We start from the raw sequence: 17,789 nt of genomic DNA on the forward strand, positions 1-17,789 counted from the left end.
GGGATGGACAGATGGCTCAGCAGTTAAGGGCACGGACTGCTCTCCCAGAGAGCCTAGGTTTGACTTGTAGCACTCACATAACAATTTACAACTGTCTGTAACCCCAGTTCTAGGAGATCTGGTGCCCTCTTCTGGCCTTCATGAGTACTAGGCACATACATGGTGCACAGACACATGTGCAGGCAAAACACCTATACATACAAAATAAAACTTATTTAAAAAGTTGTCAGGAATGAAAAGAGGCAGAGAGCAGCCCCTGAGATGAGAAGAGGTTGGAACTGAGACAGACAAAGATATTAAAATAGGTATTATGTACTGTATTCCATTATATTATCAGGTAGAAAGGTTATTATTATTTTTTTAAATAACCCACAATAACTTTAGTCCTAAAAGCTATAATACCTGAGAGGAAACAAATATCCTGGATGGACTAATGACATCATTAACACTGTGGGAAGAAGAAAGAACAATGTCTCAGAGCAAGATAGGATGGAGAACCAGTTAAGAACTTGTTCTCATGCAGCAAGCAGGTGGAGACCATCGCAGAAATCCAAACTGGTCCATATGTGGAGGAGAGCTGACCATGGGCTGTCTAGCCCTAGCCCATACATCTAGAGTACAACCCTTACATCTAAGGCTCAGGGGGCAGAAAGGCTGTTAGAGCCAGAGGACCAGGATGCCGGGTGCTAGATCTACCTGCGTGAAATTGCAACAATGTAGCTACCTAGACAAGACCTGAATGACTACACCACTGGCTAACAAGCCAGGCAACATGGATGGTGGTCTCACAACAGCCCCGCCCCTAGAAGAAGAACTATACCTGAGTTTAATTCCTGGGACCTACATACTTCAGGAGAGAAGTGACTCAGCAAGTAGTCAGTCCTCTGATCTCGGCTCGCATGTGTGTCCTAGCATGTACATGCCCTCTACTAAACAAATAATAACGATGATAATAATAATAATAACTTGCAGCAAGTCTTACAAGGTAGGAAGTAGGGGTGGTCATAGAACACTCCAACTAACACGATGTTTTACGACCCGAGGTGATGCAAGCACGTTATCTCTCCTGTTCAGCCCTACGCTGCCTGCATCCAGTGTTAAGGACCCCAGACTAGAAAGTGACATAGCTTTCACTCACAGACAACACCTCCTCCTGCATAGAACGTGTGAAAGGTGACAGGAGCCAGCAGCGAGCGAGTTCAGCAAGGCTGCGGGACACAAGATCAATACGTGAAGCACAGAAGAATTTGATCTCTGTGCAGCCGCCACTGCTGTCGCCAGAGCTGGAACGGAAAAAGCCTCTGAGGTAGCAAAGAGAAGCAAGACACGTGGGAGCGGGTCTGCGGGAATGCACACGGGCGCCAGAGGCTGCACTACCCGAGAGAAATAGAGGACCAGAGTTCCACGTCTGGAGACAGACCTTGTGTTGGACACAGGAGCTAACTGGTGTTGGATGTCGTCAGTGATCCAGGATGAGCCTGCCTAAAATCCTAGCTGGGTAGGTTTGTTTGTTTGTTTGTTTGTTTGTTTTTCGTTTTTAACAGAATTTACATATGAGCTCTAAAACTCACATGGAAATGTAAAGTGTCTACAATAGTCAATACAACTTTAAAAATTGTTAGGTAGGCTCACACAAGGCCATGATTGTGCAAATATACAATATCCTTTGAACATAATCCCCCCATACCCTGCTACCCTACCACATCCCAGTAGTCCACTTTATTTATTTTCTTAATTCACATTTATTTACTTGTTTACTGCTGGACATGGTGAGGCCGGCTTGTTCTACATAGAGAGTTCAGGACAGCCCAGGCTACATAGTGAGATCTTGTCTCAAAAAGTTTTATATTCTTGTTTCTGTGTGTGTGTGCACGCGTATGAGCTCCTATGGAGGTCAGAGGGCAACTTACAGGGGTCACTTCTCTTCTTCTAGCATGTCGGGTCTGGGGATGGAACTCAGGTGCTCAGGCTTGGTGGCAGTGCCTGCGCCCACTGAGCCATCTGGCAGGCTCTTCCTTTTGCTTTTCTGTCACTTAAACATGTACGATTTAATTTCTACATAAAACCCAGGACTCATGAGTAAAAGAAATCGTAGCGTATTTGCCTCTCAGAGACTGACTTAACTTGCTTAATGTGCTCATGTCCACAACTTTTTGTTCCTTTGCTGAGACAGGGTCTCACTCTATAGTTCAGTCTGGACTTGAATTTGTTATCCTCCTGCCTCAGCCTCACAGGCACGGAGATTATAGGGCTGTGCCACCAGCCCTGGAGCCACTACAACTCTGACCAAGATCAAAGAGCCAGAGCGTGACTTAAGTTGGGGCATCTTATAAAGCACTGTTGGGCATGAGAAGCGTGAGCCACAGGAGGAATGGCTCCCCCAGGCCATTCTGACGGAAAGCTGATGAGCAGAGCCCAAGCAGTCAGCTTCCCAGACAGCCTGTGTGGCCGGGTGAAGCCAGCTTCCACACGGGACTTTGCCTCCTTGTGGCAGACATGGGAACCAAGGGTATCTTGGAGCAAAATCAGCCCAAAAGACATTACAAGTTCACCTTAGGAACACACGGCGTTCCTGAATCTGATGAAACTGTTTTTGATTCTGACATGCAGAAAGCGTTTGAGGCCCTTGCCACATGCCATCTGCTGAGCTTGAATGCCCCTCACCTCCTGTGGAAATTAATTACTATAGTAACAGTGTCAACATGTGACTAGACCATAAAGGCTCCACTCTCCTGGGTGGGTGGGTGGGGGGTAATTAATAGCATTCTAAAAGGGGGAGTTGAGGGGGTGCTGGAGAGCTAGCTCAGTGGGTGGTACAGTAGCTTACAAACAAGAGGTCCTGAGTTTGACCCCCTCAGCACCCACATAAAAGCAGGGTGTGGTGGCAGGTGACTCTATTCCCTATGCTGGGGAGGCACAGACTAATGGAACATGATCTACAGCCAGTCTAGCCAATCACTGAGCACCGGGTTTAGTGAGGGGCTACCTTAAGAACTAAAGCTGAAAAAGAAAGTCCAAGAGACTCATGTTGACCTCTGACCTCCACACGTGTGCTTAAGGGTGAGTGGGTCTGCATGTACACATGCAACCATATATGTAACACACACAAACACATCCCCAACCCCAAATACAGCCCAGTTGCCTCCTTTCCTCTCTTGTCTTTTGACACAGTAGTAATGTCTTCACAGGGTGCCAGCACTTCAACATTGGATGGCAACCAGAACTGTGAACCGCTAAGTTTGTCTCTTAAAAAATCTATTTATTTTTATTTTAGTTGTCTAAATGTTTGCCTGTGGGTATGTATGCACAGCTTATCTGATGCCTACGGAAGACAGTAGAGGGTGCTGGATCTCCTGGAACTGGAGTTGTAGACAATTATAACTCACCATGTGCATGCTGGGACCGAACCTGGGTTTTGAGCAAGAACAAGGGCTCTTAACTATGGAGCCATCTCTTCAGCCCCTCCTCCTTTTATGAGACAGGACCTCATGTAGCCCAGTGTAGCTTCAAGCTCAACAAGCAGCACAAGTTGACCTTGAATTTCTGATTCTCCAGGCTCCATCCCCAAGTTCTAGGATTACAGGTGTGGACCACCACAAGTGGTGTAAGTGCTGGGGATGGAACCTCAGCCACGTGCATTGCAGGCAAGCGCTCAGCCAGCCTATTGAGCCTCACCCGGGCTTATTTGTTCTCTTCTTGCATTGTCACAGCATCAGGTATTCTGTGATTGCGGTGTCACTGGTTCAGACTCAACCTCAGACCCAAGAGCTCCATAACAGGAAGCCCCGCCCCAGACCCAGGAGCTCACAAACAGGAAGCTCCGCCCCCAGGCGCACAGGTATGTGGTAGGAGACGGAGGTGGGCTGAAAAGTCACACCTAATTTTTTTCACAACCAATCTCCATCCTTTGGACAGCACCCCTCCCCTACTTCAAGTAAAACTTTTTTTTGTAACTCCAAGAAGAAGGAGGAGTTGCTGGTGGAGGGCGAGCCAAGAAGAGCACCAGGTGATTTAGCCTCTCACAATGTCCAGCCTCCTAGTGAGGCTTAGCACCTGGAACTGGGATGGTTTCCATAGTTCCAGCTCCAGGAGACTAGGTCAGGGAGAGGAGTTAGACAGAGGGATCTAAGACTGTGCAGCCCCGGGGAAGGGTGGACACGCGCTGAATAACTGGGAGGGGGCTGGATGGGGAGTGAGTGAGGGGTGGGGCCAGGAAGGATCAGACCTAGTTTCTGGGGTAGATCGGAGCTGCGGAAGAACAGGCTCCTTTGACCGTCGTCCAGCTCTTTCAGCTTCTCTACCCTTGAGCCTCCTTCCTCACAAAATTCAAACCTATTTCCCGGGGGCAGGGGGGACAAGAGAGGAGATATCAAAATTTCCCTGCCATCCCCCAATCTTTCCCTCCCTCTAACCAGTGGGAAACCCCAGCAATTCCTGGCGCTCACCACCAGCAGCTCCTGAGATGTTCAACATGCTCATATCTGTCAAAAACCATTCAGGAAGAAAAGAGAAAGTCTTTATACCTTTTATTCAGCCAATTTTCCCGGAGGCGCTCTGGGCTCTCTAAGAAAAGAGAAAGAGAAAGCAGAGAGAATTACAATCAGCCTGGCCCTTGTGCATCTGAAAGCGGGTGCTGCTGGCTCCGGGGGGAGGGGGAGGGGGAGGCGGGAGCACCCTCTCCCCGGAGGAGGAAGCCTGCCCAGGTGAGAAGGGTTCCGCAGCATTTCAAGCTGGGCCGGAAGTCAAGGCATCATTTAACAAGCGAAGGGAAACAAGAGGGGCCTCACCCGCCCTTCCTAAACTTCTGTCTTCTGCGACTCTGGAATGTTTCTGTTGTTCCTTTTCTCCCCCCCCCCCCCCCCCCCGCTCCCGCCCTAAGCGATCTTGAGTTCACCCACAAATGCTCACTCAGTGGATGATTAAACAGGATATTGATTCCCAACTTGGGCTTCTATTGCTACAAGACAACTAGTATGCCAGGTATGAGAAGTATGCGGGTAACGGTCCCAGTGCGATCATCTTATGCAAATTAATCCTAATACCTACGAAAGGAAAGACAGCTAATACAGCCACATCCGTGATCTACAAGCAACTATTGTGTGCTGTTTGAAGTTAGGAACAGCTTCTGGTAGCTTCCATCAGCAGGAGTGATTTGGAACTAAGGATAGACAGTCGTGAATCGTGCTTATTCACATTGCCATCCACGAACCTGTAGCCAAACACTCACAGAGGGAATTCATGGGCTGAGGGGTTCACACCTGTTCTGACCCCCAACCCTAATATCTCAGAAGGACACTCAGGAGCTTAGAAACAAACTGTGTGTGTGTGTGTGTGTGTGTGTGTGTGTGTGTGTGTTTTGCACCTGTGTGTATGTGCATGCCTATGTGTGCATGCGTTTGTATATCTGTAACTGTACGCACTGTGTTCTTTGCTGCTATATGTAGATTTTCCTTGTGTGCTTTTATGAAGTCTCGGAATTACCTGTGCACACAGTTTTGGAACACTTGTGGTCACAGTCAGGCATACACAGCAGTTGGCACCTCAGCTGTTTCCCAAAGCCCAGGTCAGGGAATCCACAGTGTCACTCTGCCATCTCCACTTCCTGCTAGAATGTCCCCGCCTCTTCCAAAGCCTATTTGTGTGTGATTTGCTTCTGTTTTAATTTTTATTTATGTGTATTGATGTTTTGCCTGCTTGTCCGTGTGTACACCACATGTGTGCAGAGCCATTGGAGGCCAGAAGAAGGTGACAGATCTTCTGGAACTGGTCTTATGGGCTATTGTGGGCCACTTGGTATGGATTCTGGGAACAGCATCCTGCTCTTCTGCAAAAGAAGGAAGTGCTTGGGGCTGCAGAGGATCCTCTTGTGTCCAGAGGCCCAGGTCAGTTCCTAGCACCCATCCCTAACTGCAGTTCTAGGAGGTCTGGCATCTTCTTCTGATCTTCTGAGGTGTGAGGCATGTGGTGGTTTGAATAGGTTTGGCCACCACAGATTCATGTGTTGAATGCTTGTCCATAGGGAGTGGCACTATTAGGAGGTGTGGCCTTGTTGGCGGGAGTTTGGGCTTTGAGGCCTCCTATACTCAGGTTCCCCATAGTGCGGAGGAGGGCCTCCTCCTGGCTGCCTTCAGATGAAGATGTAGAACTCTCAGCTCCTCCTGCACTATGCCTGCTTGGATGCTGCCATGCTCCCACCACAATGATAATGGACTGAACCTCTGAACCTGTAAGCCAGCCCCAATTAAATGTTTGCCTTTGTAAGAGTTGTCTTGGTCATGCATGGTATCTGCACAACAATGAAACCCTAAGTAAAATAAAGCACATACATGATACATACATGCATATATATACATGCAGTGAACCTGCTCGTACACACATAGTAAAATAAATAATAAAAAATTAAAAAGCAGCGTGTGTGCTTGTCTACTGAGCCAGCTCTCCAGCCCCTGTATGTGGATTTTCCTTTTAACTTAGTAGAAGATGAAGTGAAGCACTCCTGGGCTGAAAGGTAGTTGGACTGAGCATCTTTCTTGAGCTCTAGAAAAATCACCATCATTATCTCTATCCACATTACCATAAAGAGAAGGTGACTATGGGCATTTATTTTACGTGGGCATGCCTCATCCAGCCCTCTCCACAGCCACAGACGGAGGGCCCTTTCTTCCCCTCCGACTTTTTATAAGAAAAATCTGAGGTCCAAATTAATATTACACCAGCCCCGTCCTTCACTGTGACCCCACCCCAAGCACTGCTATCCCACCCCCAAGCACCGTTGGCCTCTCTTTAGAAGGTGGGAAGGAGCATCCTTCTCCATGGGAAGCAAGAATGAAAATGGGCTTGGCTGACTCTCTACTGGAGTCTGTAAATCTCCATGGTAACACCTGGCTGTTTCATAAGCAACCCACCTAAGAGTCGCAGCTGGGAGGGCTGTGGGCCAAGGGACAGCTGGATTTGAACTAGGCACTGGGAAGGCGATGGCAAAGGCTGCTTTGGCTCTTTAAATGTTTTCACGGTTAAGTGACTTGGTGGGGTAGGTGTGTTGGAAAGCACTTGGAAGAGAGCCATCCATTTTGAAATGAGATGGATGAGTTGAGTGGCTCCTACCAATTGCTGCCTTTTTCAAGGCCGGTGTGTGTGGTGTGTATGTGTGTGTGTGTGTGTGTGTGTGTGTGTGTGTGTGTGTAGCCTCAGTGCTGACTGAATTAATTCATAAGCGGACCTGTCCTCCCAACCCAGTATTATTTCTCTCCGTTCACACTAGCCCTGAAGCACAAACATGGCCAGGGAGCTGGGTCTGCAGCCGCATCTTGAGAAAGGGAAGGGCCCACTGCCCTGCTGGGTGGTGTGAACTCAGGACTGACAGGAAAACCAAAGATGACAGCCTCCTCTTCCCTCTTTCCCTCAGCCAGCATCCCTATACCTGTGCCTGGTCCCTGGGAGCTCCTCTGGCCCTGGGATTCCCAGTCTCTGGACAGCACTGGCAGGGATGAACAAGGCAGAGTGCCCCGCCATCCAGGCCTGACTGTCCAGTTGTTCTGAGACATTCACACTACAGAACTGTTGAACCTGTCTCATGGCTCTTGCTCAGATGAAGTCAAATATTTCAAAGCCAACTCTTTGGCACATACGTATGGACCCAGGCTGGAGACTGGAGCCCTCTCTCTCCCCAAAGCCTCTGCATTTGGAGAGCAGCCGTGCTAGAGGGGTAACCAGGGGGCTGCTGAAATTAGTGTTCCCACCAAATATGGCAACTGGGTTCATGTTCCTCGGTCCTAGATATCGCCTGTTTAACTTCTGTCCTTTTGCCAAGTCTCCAGAGTCACAGAATCTCCTATTCTCTCTGAAGGCCATGCTGCACAGGCAGGAAGTTGGTCCCATATAGATTTAGCCTCTGTGTTACACGAGGACACGTCACCCTGGGCCAGGTAGGGTCCACCCTTTGTCCATCCTGAGCTTAGTATATCCCACCTTCTAGACGTCCATTGTATCACTTCAGCCTGCTTGTCTGTCCCACCTGCCTGTCCCTGGGAAGGGAGAGAGCATGGTGTAGCCCCATGCACCTCCTTAACCGTGTTCCAGATGTGTGAACAGTGCTCAGCTTCACTGGGGAATGGCTGTCTCAGCCACTCACAAGACTGACAGTTATGGTCATTTTGGCCTCAGTGAATCGGGTCCAAGGGCAGCTGTGGACACACTGCCCACCAAGTCCCAACAGAGCGAGTCCGCAGGCCTTAGGGTTACACTGTCACACTGCCCCCTGCCAGTGTCTCCAGGTAAATCTGGGGGAGCCTGGCCAGATGGGAGCTCCCTGATGGGCTGGCTGGCTCTTCTATGAGCTCCTTGTCTTTCCTCTGACCTTTTATCTGCCTCCCCTGCTGGTGAGAATGTCCCGCACTGTGGAGGTCACATCTTAGAGGCTCTAGTGTCTCCGTAGCCTGGCATGGAGGCTGCTGTAGATGGGAGGTAGGACCTGGATATCTGCTGAGTGAGTTACGATGCCTGGACGGGCAGATTAGTATTTGCCTCTGGAGCCAGAGCAGGTCTCCTATGTTGAATGTGGGATCAGCTCCGTTCAGAGGAGTGTGCATTGCCAGTGAGCGGATGCTTGCACACCTTCCCCCTCCATCCAGTCTCTAGTGAGTCCATGCTTCAGTCCCACCCCCACATCCATTCAGTCTCCAGTAAGCCTCATGCTTCCAGCTCCCCACCTGCATCCAGCCTTCAGTGATCAGATGCTTCCACTCCTCCACCCCATCCAGTCTCCAGTGACTGCATGCTTCCACACCCCTCCCCCCCAATCCACTCAGTCTCCAGTGAGTGGATGCTTCCAGCCCCCCACCCCATCCAGTCTCCAGTTTCTGCTCTTCCCCTCCTCCAGGAGAAATACCCCTGGGCACCTGTCCTTTCCTCTCTATCTAACACCCACAGCACAGAGGCCTCTGGCCTCCCAGAGCCCTTCAACCATTGAGCATTTTAGTCTTTAGAAATTAATCTGGGGGGGCGGGAGTGGGGAGGGGGCGGGGCTGGAGAGATGGCTCAGTGGTTAAGAGCACCAACTGATCTTCCAGAGGTCCTGAGTGCAATTCCCAGCAACCACATGGTGGCTCACAACCATCCGTAATGGGGTCTGATGCCCTCTTCTGGTGTATCTGAAGAGAGCAATGATGGTATACTCATATGTATAAAATAAATAAATAAATCTTAAAAAAAAAAGAAAGAAATTAACCTGGAAGCTGCTAGTATAACCAACCATCGGAATGGAAGAACATGTCTCTATTAGCAAAATGCATTTTGGTGTGTGATCACACAAAGTGACCCACCAGATAAAGACCTGCACGTTGCAGTGAGGAGGACGTCTGCTCAGGCAGCTACTTAGTTTTGCATCTCTGACATCCTTCTTCCTCCCCAGCTAGGCACCCACTTCGTGGATAGAGGGTGGGAGTGTGAAGGCCTAGGAACAGACTAGGATTGCTATGTCTCCATCTTTTTTCCTGTTAGGGTTTCCACATGTGAATCTGCAGGTCATTGTTTGATCCACAGGTGTGGCTCCCCCCAACCCCCATCATCCTTTGCTTTTAGTTTCTACGGGGCCTTAGAGGGACAGCTTGGGTGCCAACCTCCTTGCTGGACTGGAGCAGGGATACGTGGTACCCTTGGGTGCTGTCCCCTTTGCTGCTCTGAAGTAGATTTCCATGGCGCCCTGTGAGTTACTGCAGTTGTCAAGGAGACCCTCCTGCTGGGATGGACTCAGGAGCCTCTGCCTTGACTGTCACAGGCTGTCCAACAGGCCTCTCCCTAATGATCCTGAGCCCTTTTAGGAGAATGAGCCACCTGGAGGCTACAGAAGGCACTTACAAACCTTCTCATGTGATGCATTGGGTTTTATTAAACGATCCATTTCTGCGTGCTCCCTGAGGGGAACTGGGAGGTGAAGGGCGCAATTTTATAAATAAGAAATTAACCGGGGGTGGCTTAACTACAACTTTGCATGGTGGTGATCGAGATGGGGGAGCCACGTTGACCTACGGCCGTTTTCTTTTCCTTCTGATGAGAAATTCACCTGTAGATAGCTGGAAGCAGGTGTGGAGGGGGAGTGGGAGGGGACAAATGGGAGGGATGGGAGAGGGAGGAGATCGAAGAGAGGAGGGGAGGGATACAGACAGAGGGGGAGGGGATGGGAGGTCCCTTACTTGTGGCCCTGTGCCACTGCCAGGGGCATTGGGGGTCCTTGAAGTTTCTGGCCACCGTGAGCACACAGTTGCATGTGTGTCTATATAGGAAACTCCTTAGGAGAACCATCAGAGCAGCAGGGATTTGGGGATCCCAGCCTCTCTCTCAGGAAGCCCGGCAGGATTCAACAATCCAGTGGTCCCCTAACTCCACATCCACCCCCTAGAGGTTCCCCAGATCCTCAGCTCTCCTAGTGCAGTGAGACCTGAGTGAACACTACTATGGAGTTTGTAATAATGGGGCCCACAGCAGCACCTTCTGAGACTACGCTATTGATGGAATCATTATGTGGTGGGTGCTACAATCATTTCCAGTTTCTAAATGACAAATCTGACGTTCAGCCAGGTGAAGCAGCTCACCCGAGCCCCACGGGCAGGGTAGGTAGAGCTTGGCTTCCTCTTGTCCCGCACCTCACTCTGGGATGTTTGCTGTGTGGGTCCTGCCACTCTGGAGCCCGCAGTCAGCTTGTGTGTGGAGAGTAGGCTTACCTTCTCTTGGGACAGATTCTGCATTCTACCTGATCGTTATTGGCTCCAGCTCCGATCACTGCAGGCCTAGGATGTGCATGGCCTTGGTACCCAACACGGCCCACAGCCCTCTTTCTGTTTGCAACAACCTTGGGCTGTCTTTGCTCTGAGCATCTGAAGGCAGCTGGTTCTTCTGCTAGCTTGGACTCTGTAAGGCCTGAGTACTCTAACCGGTGGATGCTGTATAAGCACCATATAGGAGGAGCTGGATGCTGTCAGCTGCTCCTGCTGCATATGAGGTTCTATTGGAGGGATGAGGCCAGCTGGCACCTTGTATCCCCATTTCTCTTTTGTATCCACTGAGCCAAACACAAACCTGTGGATGGGAGGGAGCTCACTGATCACAGTGGCAGGTGGGTAGCAGCTGAGAGGGGCTAACAGTTTCTAAGCTACTGTGGATTGTATCTGGCCCTCACCACCAAGGTCCAGCACTGGGCCATTTCAAGTTTGCAGATGTCCCCTCGTCCTTCCACACATGGATGAGATGGATGCCAGCCAGCTGTTCTGGGCAGGAGAATGTCTTTCACACATTCGTGTCTACCCAGCACCTCAGAGTATGACCATATTTGGAAATGTGGTTTTTCTAGATGTATCAGCTCAGATTGACATTGACTCAGGGTGAGCTCCATGCTAATGACCAGTGTATTTACAAGAAGAGAAGATGACACAGAGATGCTCACACAGACAGGAAGGTGGAGGCAGAGGCTGGAATGATGTGTCTGTGAATGGAGGAAGGGAAGCCAATGCCATCCAGAGAGGCTGGCAGAGTCTAGGAAGGCCCTTTCTCTAGAGTTCTCAAATAAAGCAAGTCTTGCCCAGCCTCTACTCTAGAATCTGCCTTTCTTTGAAGCTTCTGGGTCTAGACCTGGGAAGTAAACGATTTCTATTTAGGCCACCTGTTTCTGCTCATTTGTCATGGACAGCGCGACCCTACCATTCTTCTCTGTAAACTTCGGGCAACCCCTTTAATGGGAAGCTACACAGGAGCTACCAGAGCACTCCTGTTTTCCATGGAGCAGGGACTGGGCACTGAGGTAGTCATACCCAGCACAACTCAAGAGCCCCAGGACAATTCCCTCAAGGAGTATTTTGTGGATTTTTTTTCAATTATGGAAAAACACACGTGTGATGTTTAGTGTCTTACCCATTTCTGGGTGTTTGAAGCCTTGTGCAACCATGGTCATCTCTCAACTCTTCATCTTTTTTAACCTGATCCACACTGGAGGTTGGATTCCATTTTCCTCTCCTGGCTCCTGGTTTCTACTCCCCCTTTCTACTTTATGCACACACATGAAAATCAAAAGATAACTTGTCAACTCTCTCCTTTCACCGTGTGAGTCCTGGGATCAGAGTCCACAGCCTGAATCCACCCTCTGACCCTTCTCACTCCCCTCTACTTTCTGTCCATGCATTTGATAACTCTAGGACCCCACTGTATTCTGAATGCAACATGTTCCCTGAGGGATATGTTTGAACATGTGGTCCAAGCTAGAGGAGTTGTCATGAGATCTTTGGGGCATGGAGCCCAGATAACCCTCCCTTCCTCATCCCTTCTACCTGGTGAGCACAGACCACTGGGGCAGGGCTTGAGGGCTATACCCCAGTCCTGCTTCTTATCCCAACTCTGCCTCCAATGTGCTAATGTGTGCAGAGCTGGGATGCACGCTCGGCCCACCAGGTTAGATTGTATCCCTGAAACCAGGAGCCCAAATCCTTCCCCCTGAGGCTGCTTCCATCAGGCATCTTGTCACCATGAAAAAATAACCAGTACACCCCTGTAATAACCAGGGTCTTATAGAAATCAGTGTGCTCCTGTAACTAGGGTCATATAGAAACCAGTGTGCTCCTGTGACTGGGGTCTTATAGAATTTGTCCTTTTGTGTCACTACCAATGATCTCCTCAGGGTTCATCATGAGGTAGCAGGTGTCAGTCAGGGTTTCCTCCCTTCTAATGGTCAGACAATCGTCCCTGGAATAACAATGCACTTGGTGGACCCATTCTTCTCCTAGGACCATCTGTATTTTCAGTTGCTTTTTAAGACAATGAGTCTGATAACTGGCCACATTCCCCATTTTGCTTTTGCTACTAGTAAGTTCAGAAAAGAGATTAGAGGCTTACGTTTGCTATCCAATGTCCACTTTATCTTGACTTTAGAGTCCTCTCTTTCTAACACTCTGACTCTGAAGTCAAGAACTGACTTCCTGAGGATACAACAACAGATGCCAAACGCAAACAGAAAGATGGGTATACAAGTTAAAAAGCCATCCACAGGGTCGGTAGGCATCCCATCGGAAGAGAGGTACTCAGCCCTGCCACCTTGCCATCTAGGCATGCACACAGACTTAATGTGTGTAAGGGATGCAGTCCCCAGGCCCAGGGAGCTCACGCTGGATCTACAGACCCCGCCCTGTCTGCCCTGCAGTTTCTTGGTTCATCTTTCTCTTTGGCGTCTGACTGTGCTGAGAATGGATTTCCTTAATGCAGATGGAAGGCTCTGGGCTCTTTGAGCTTCCTTCTATGGAGCTGGGCTCTGCACACCTAGTGTTCTTTCCCACACTCAGCTAAAACAGCTCAATGTTGGCCACATCTGGGCAGCTGTCCAGTCTCTACTTGGTGGGCACATCTTGCCTCCTGTCCATCTTGTTTCTTTTAAAAACCATACCTTTCTTCAAGGTGGAGGACTAGTCAGGACAATGTCCCCAGATGATATCAGGATGGATGTGTATGCCACAGGCCCTTTGAGTCCCAGATGGCATCCCCTGGGAGGTGCCTTTGGGAAGTGGGGTCTACTCATCTCTCACCTTGGGGTAGGAACTGCTTAGACTCTGAGCATCTTCACTGGGGGAGAAGGAGGTAGGGCTTTATTAATACTGAGTGGGTTTTGAAATATAGTCTGGTGATAGAATGCTTGCTTAGCATGCCTGAGGTCCTAGGTTGAATTCCCAGAACTACAGACAGACAGACAGACAGACAGACAGACAGACAGACAAACCCCAACACAAGGCAGACAGCACCTTGCAGCATGCACACCAGCAGGGTGCACAGGCTTCTTTGATGAGCATGTTTTGGTATCAATAATTTAGATGTGGCCTTTCTCCTTTGGGAGACTGGGAAAATCTCATTTCCTAAGCAAATCCCCCAATAAACCACCCTATTATCTCCTCTGAGATGTCCAAAAATCTGTCTCAATTGACAAACCTACGCAATGAAAGTTGAGAATGAGGCTGATTGGGGAGAGAGCTGTGTGTAGTGACCCTAGAGACTGGGGGGAGGGGGGCAGCCCAGGACTGGGAATGGTTCTCAACCTACCTTGTGTGGATGCTAAAGGGTGGTCACAGGGAACATGCCCAAGTTGTTTGAATTTAAACAACCAGATCCCCACTGTGCAGTAGATGAAACTTCCCAGGTATAAACTTGGGAAGAGGCAGGAGACTTGGAGTCTGCAACTCCTCCAGTCCCTGAGGAAAGGAGGGAGGAGGTATCATGGGGCTGGCATGCCAGGCCCATCTCCCAACGCACCAGTCCAGCAGTTCCTTCACCTCCAGGGCTCTTGGGTTATTTATTTGTGCAGTGGTGTGAGCATGCATGCCTCTTTGTGTGTGTGTGTGTGTGTGTGTGTTTTCCTGTGTGTGTGTGCCTGTGTATTCCTCTGTGTGTGTGCCTGTGTGTTCTTGTATGTGCCTGTGTGTGCGCCTGTGTGTGTGCCTGTGTGTGTGTGCCTGTGTGTGTGTGCCTGTGTGTTCTTGTGTGTTCCTGTGTGTGTGTGTGTGTGTGTGTGTGTGCCTGTGTGTGTGTGCCTGTGTGTGTGTGTGTGTGTGTGTGTGTGTGTGTGCCTGTGTGTGGAGGGGGGTGGCAGGGGGTAGTTAGTCCTCAGAGATCAGATTTGCATTGCACTTGTTTGCACCGTGACTTCTGTCTTCCAGGAATGTGACACAAACCCGAGCGAGGAAAGAAACGTCACTGCCATAAGACAGACGCTACCCCACACTTAGCCAGTGTCACTGGACACTAGGAATCACTGTAACAGAACCAACAGCAACTGCTGGGCACCAGCCTTGCCCAGGCTTGCATGGTCACTGCAGGACACTCTGCAAGTCTTATCCAATCCCAGAGAGCCCTGCTAGGTGATGCTTCAGCCTTTAGGCACCTGTGAGGGGGTTCAAGTCCCACCATGGCCATTGGCCTTAAGCATCTGTATTATGGAGGTATTTCACCAGTAACTTTTCTTTTGGTTGTGACAAAATACAAAAGCGACTTAAAGAAGTCACAGTTGGAGGGTACAGTCCACTGAAATGGGGAGGCCTGGCAGCATGAGCCCGAGGGTCGCTCACATGACACCCACAGCAGGAAGTGGGGAAAGATGATTACCGGGGCTCCACCCACTTCTTACCTAGTTTGAGGTTTCAACCCATGGGATGGTGCTAACACACTCAGGGTGGGACTTTCTGCCCAACCTTGTCCCTCACAGGCACACCAGGAAATTTTTCTTCTAGGCTATTCTAGATCATATGATGACCATCAGCATTAATCGCCACAGAGACCAAGGCTGGAGGAGTAGTGTGAGTGACCTGCAAAGCAAGCCAGTGTCCAGTCTTTCAGCAGGCTGCACCTCTGTGGCTTTTTTCTAGTCTCAGAGCCCTGCAGGCCCAGTGGGCAGCCCAAGGCCATATGGCGACTACCCAACTGCTATTAGGGCTTGTATGTTTCCATAGCCCAGGGAAGGTCTTTGCCAGTGTGGACAGAGCTGCTCCAGTGCAGCTGCCCCCATCAGATCAGCAGCACGCTTGCCTCCTCCTGCCGCTGACACAGTACTCCAGAGACACACTCCCCCCCAAAAAAACCTACCCAGCCCTGCAAATCCATCTCTGGAACTACAGAGGAGCCTGGGGACCAGAGCAGTTTCTGCTGCGGTTGGGCTGCTGGCAGCCACGGCGTGCTCAGATCTCAGAGCTATCGCTTGTGCTTGGGCTGCAGTTTGAGCCGTGTAGAGTTGCTGAGCTGCAAGCAAAGTCGGGACCTGCTGTTAACCACCTCCTCTGGTCAGCGCATCCTGGCCACTGGGCTCCAGCTCTGCCGCTCCAGCTGCCTTTGCTTTGGTGTGTGAGCCTGGCTGCCCCCCTGGCAGGTAGCCCTCCCTGAGCTAGCTCATGCATGGAGACTCCTAACGGCAACTCTGCGAGTGTGCTTACCTCTAGTCCAGGATTCCAATATTCTAGGCTGCTATTCAATCCTTCCAGGGTCAGGTACTAGATACTCTGAGATAACTGCTGAAGTCAAGAGCCCATGGCAAATATTCAATCCAGCCAATTAAGCTTGCGGTGGTTCACCTGTCCTGTCCTTAGAAAAATAAGGTAGGCTCTTGCCTGTGCCCCCCCACCTCTCCCCCTTCCATCTGCCCCGTACACTAACTAGCCTAGTACCTTCCTGTGTAGCTCAGGCTATATATACTGTGACTCCTGGAATCCTCCCAGAGACTGTGCCTCTTGCCACATAGAGAAAAGCAAAACCCAGACACTCAATCCCCACCCCACCCCCAACAAGGCTGGAAAAGAGGAGAAAACTTAGTCAATAAAGTGCTTATCTCTCAAGCATGAAGGCCTGACGTTGACCCCCAGAATACATGTACAAATGCAGGGTGTGGTGGTCTGTGCTTTGAATTTCAGCACTAGGGAGGCAGAGCTGGGAAGACTCCTGAGGGTTGGTGGCTTAGCCTAGCTGATGAGCTTCAGGCCAAACAAAGCAGGGGGTGGTGGTGGTGGTGGTGGTGACATCTTTGAAAATGACATGAGATTGCCCTCTGACCTTCACAAGCGTGCACACACATGTGCACATGCACTTAGATCTGCACTTACAAATACCAACACACATACACAGAGTTTTTAAAAGCCTGTCTAGTCTCCCCCCAGCTCCCTGGCCCTGCTACCATACCTGCTAGTGTGCTTCTAAGGATCATGGCTCCTGTAAGACAGTCAGCTTTAAGGGATAGCATTCAGAGCCTCCCTGGGGGCGGAGAACAAGTTAGGTCTTAGTTTAGCTTGGAGGCACTGCAGAGCCACCTTTGGAAAAAAAACTAATTCACTCTCAGGATTAACACCTCTGTGCTCATCAATTTCGGGTCTTCTGCAAAGGGTGTCAGAAGTAAGAGGCAAACATGGATTTTTTATCAAACCCAGATCCTGGTGCCCGTCTGCCTGCGACTAAACCACATGGACAAGCAGCTAATTTGCAGACGGTGCCTGGATTGACAGTTCCGTTTATTTAATAACAGATAGCTCCTGTCTCCCAGGCTTCTGCTCATATACAAAGTCTTTGCTGAGACGGGAAAGATGATAAATTGTGGATGTGTTTACTCTTACACTCCCGAGGCCCTGGGGCTAATGGTCAGAACTTCAGATAATAATAACAACAAAAACAACCTTTTGGGTTGTTCTTTTGGAAAAGTCTCTAATGAGGACAGTTAAGTAAGCAGATAGCAGAGTGTGGGTGGTAATGTCCCTGTGGGCAGATTTGCTTTTGTGGCTGCTCAACACTGCATGGGTATTCGCTTCACTGCATAAATGTGGGGTGGGTTTCATGTATCCTGCCTCTTGGTTTTGAAAAAACAATAGGGTGGGTACACCCCAGGAAAGGATCCCATACAGGGCTCCCTAAGATTGATGCTTCAGGATGTCTAACACCAGCCCAGCCTCCTTAGCCAGCATCTCTGACTGAGCTCTTCCTGGGGGTACATCCTTTGGACTTGGGCAATCAGCCACATGCTTAGGTGTCTTAGGGTTTTACTGCTGTGAACAGACACCGTGACCAAGGCAACTCTTATAAGGACAACATTTAATTGGGGCTGGCTTACAGATTCAGAGGTTCAGTCCTTTATCATCAAGGTGGGAACATGGCAGTGTCCAGCCACACATGGTGCAGGAGGAGCTGAGAGTTCTATATCTTCATCTGAAGGCTGCTAGGAGAAGACTGCTTCCAGGAAGCTAGGATGAGGTTCATGTCCACAGTGACACACCTACTCCAACAAGGTCACACCT

The 17,789-nt window shown here is 49.8% G+C and overlaps 1 protein-coding gene across 25 annotated transcripts in view; it reads right to left on the minus strand.

The window, feature by feature from the left end:
- Rbfox3 (RNA binding protein, fox-1 homolog (C. elegans) 3) overlaps nucleotides 1–17,789 on the minus strand; it is a 421,838-nt gene that overhangs the window by 115,876 nt on the left and 288,173 nt on the right. For 20 of the 25 annotated variants that reach the window (NM_001285437.1, XM_006533726.4, XM_006533727.4 and 17 more), the window contains one exon: nucleotides 4,524–4,563. The exons of the other annotated variants lie outside the window; for them this stretch is intronic. The gene's annotated coding sequence lies outside the window, so the exon portion shown is untranslated. The remainder of the gene's footprint in view (nucleotides 1–4,523; nucleotides 4,564–17,789) is intronic. 25 annotated transcript variants of the gene reach the window in all.

This window comes from Mus musculus, chromosome 11 (assembly GCF_000001635.26).
Source record: "Mus musculus strain C57BL/6J chromosome 11, GRCm38.p6 C57BL/6J".
In the NCBI taxonomy this organism is placed as follows: Eukaryota; Metazoa; Chordata; class Mammalia; order Rodentia; family Muridae; genus Mus; species Mus musculus.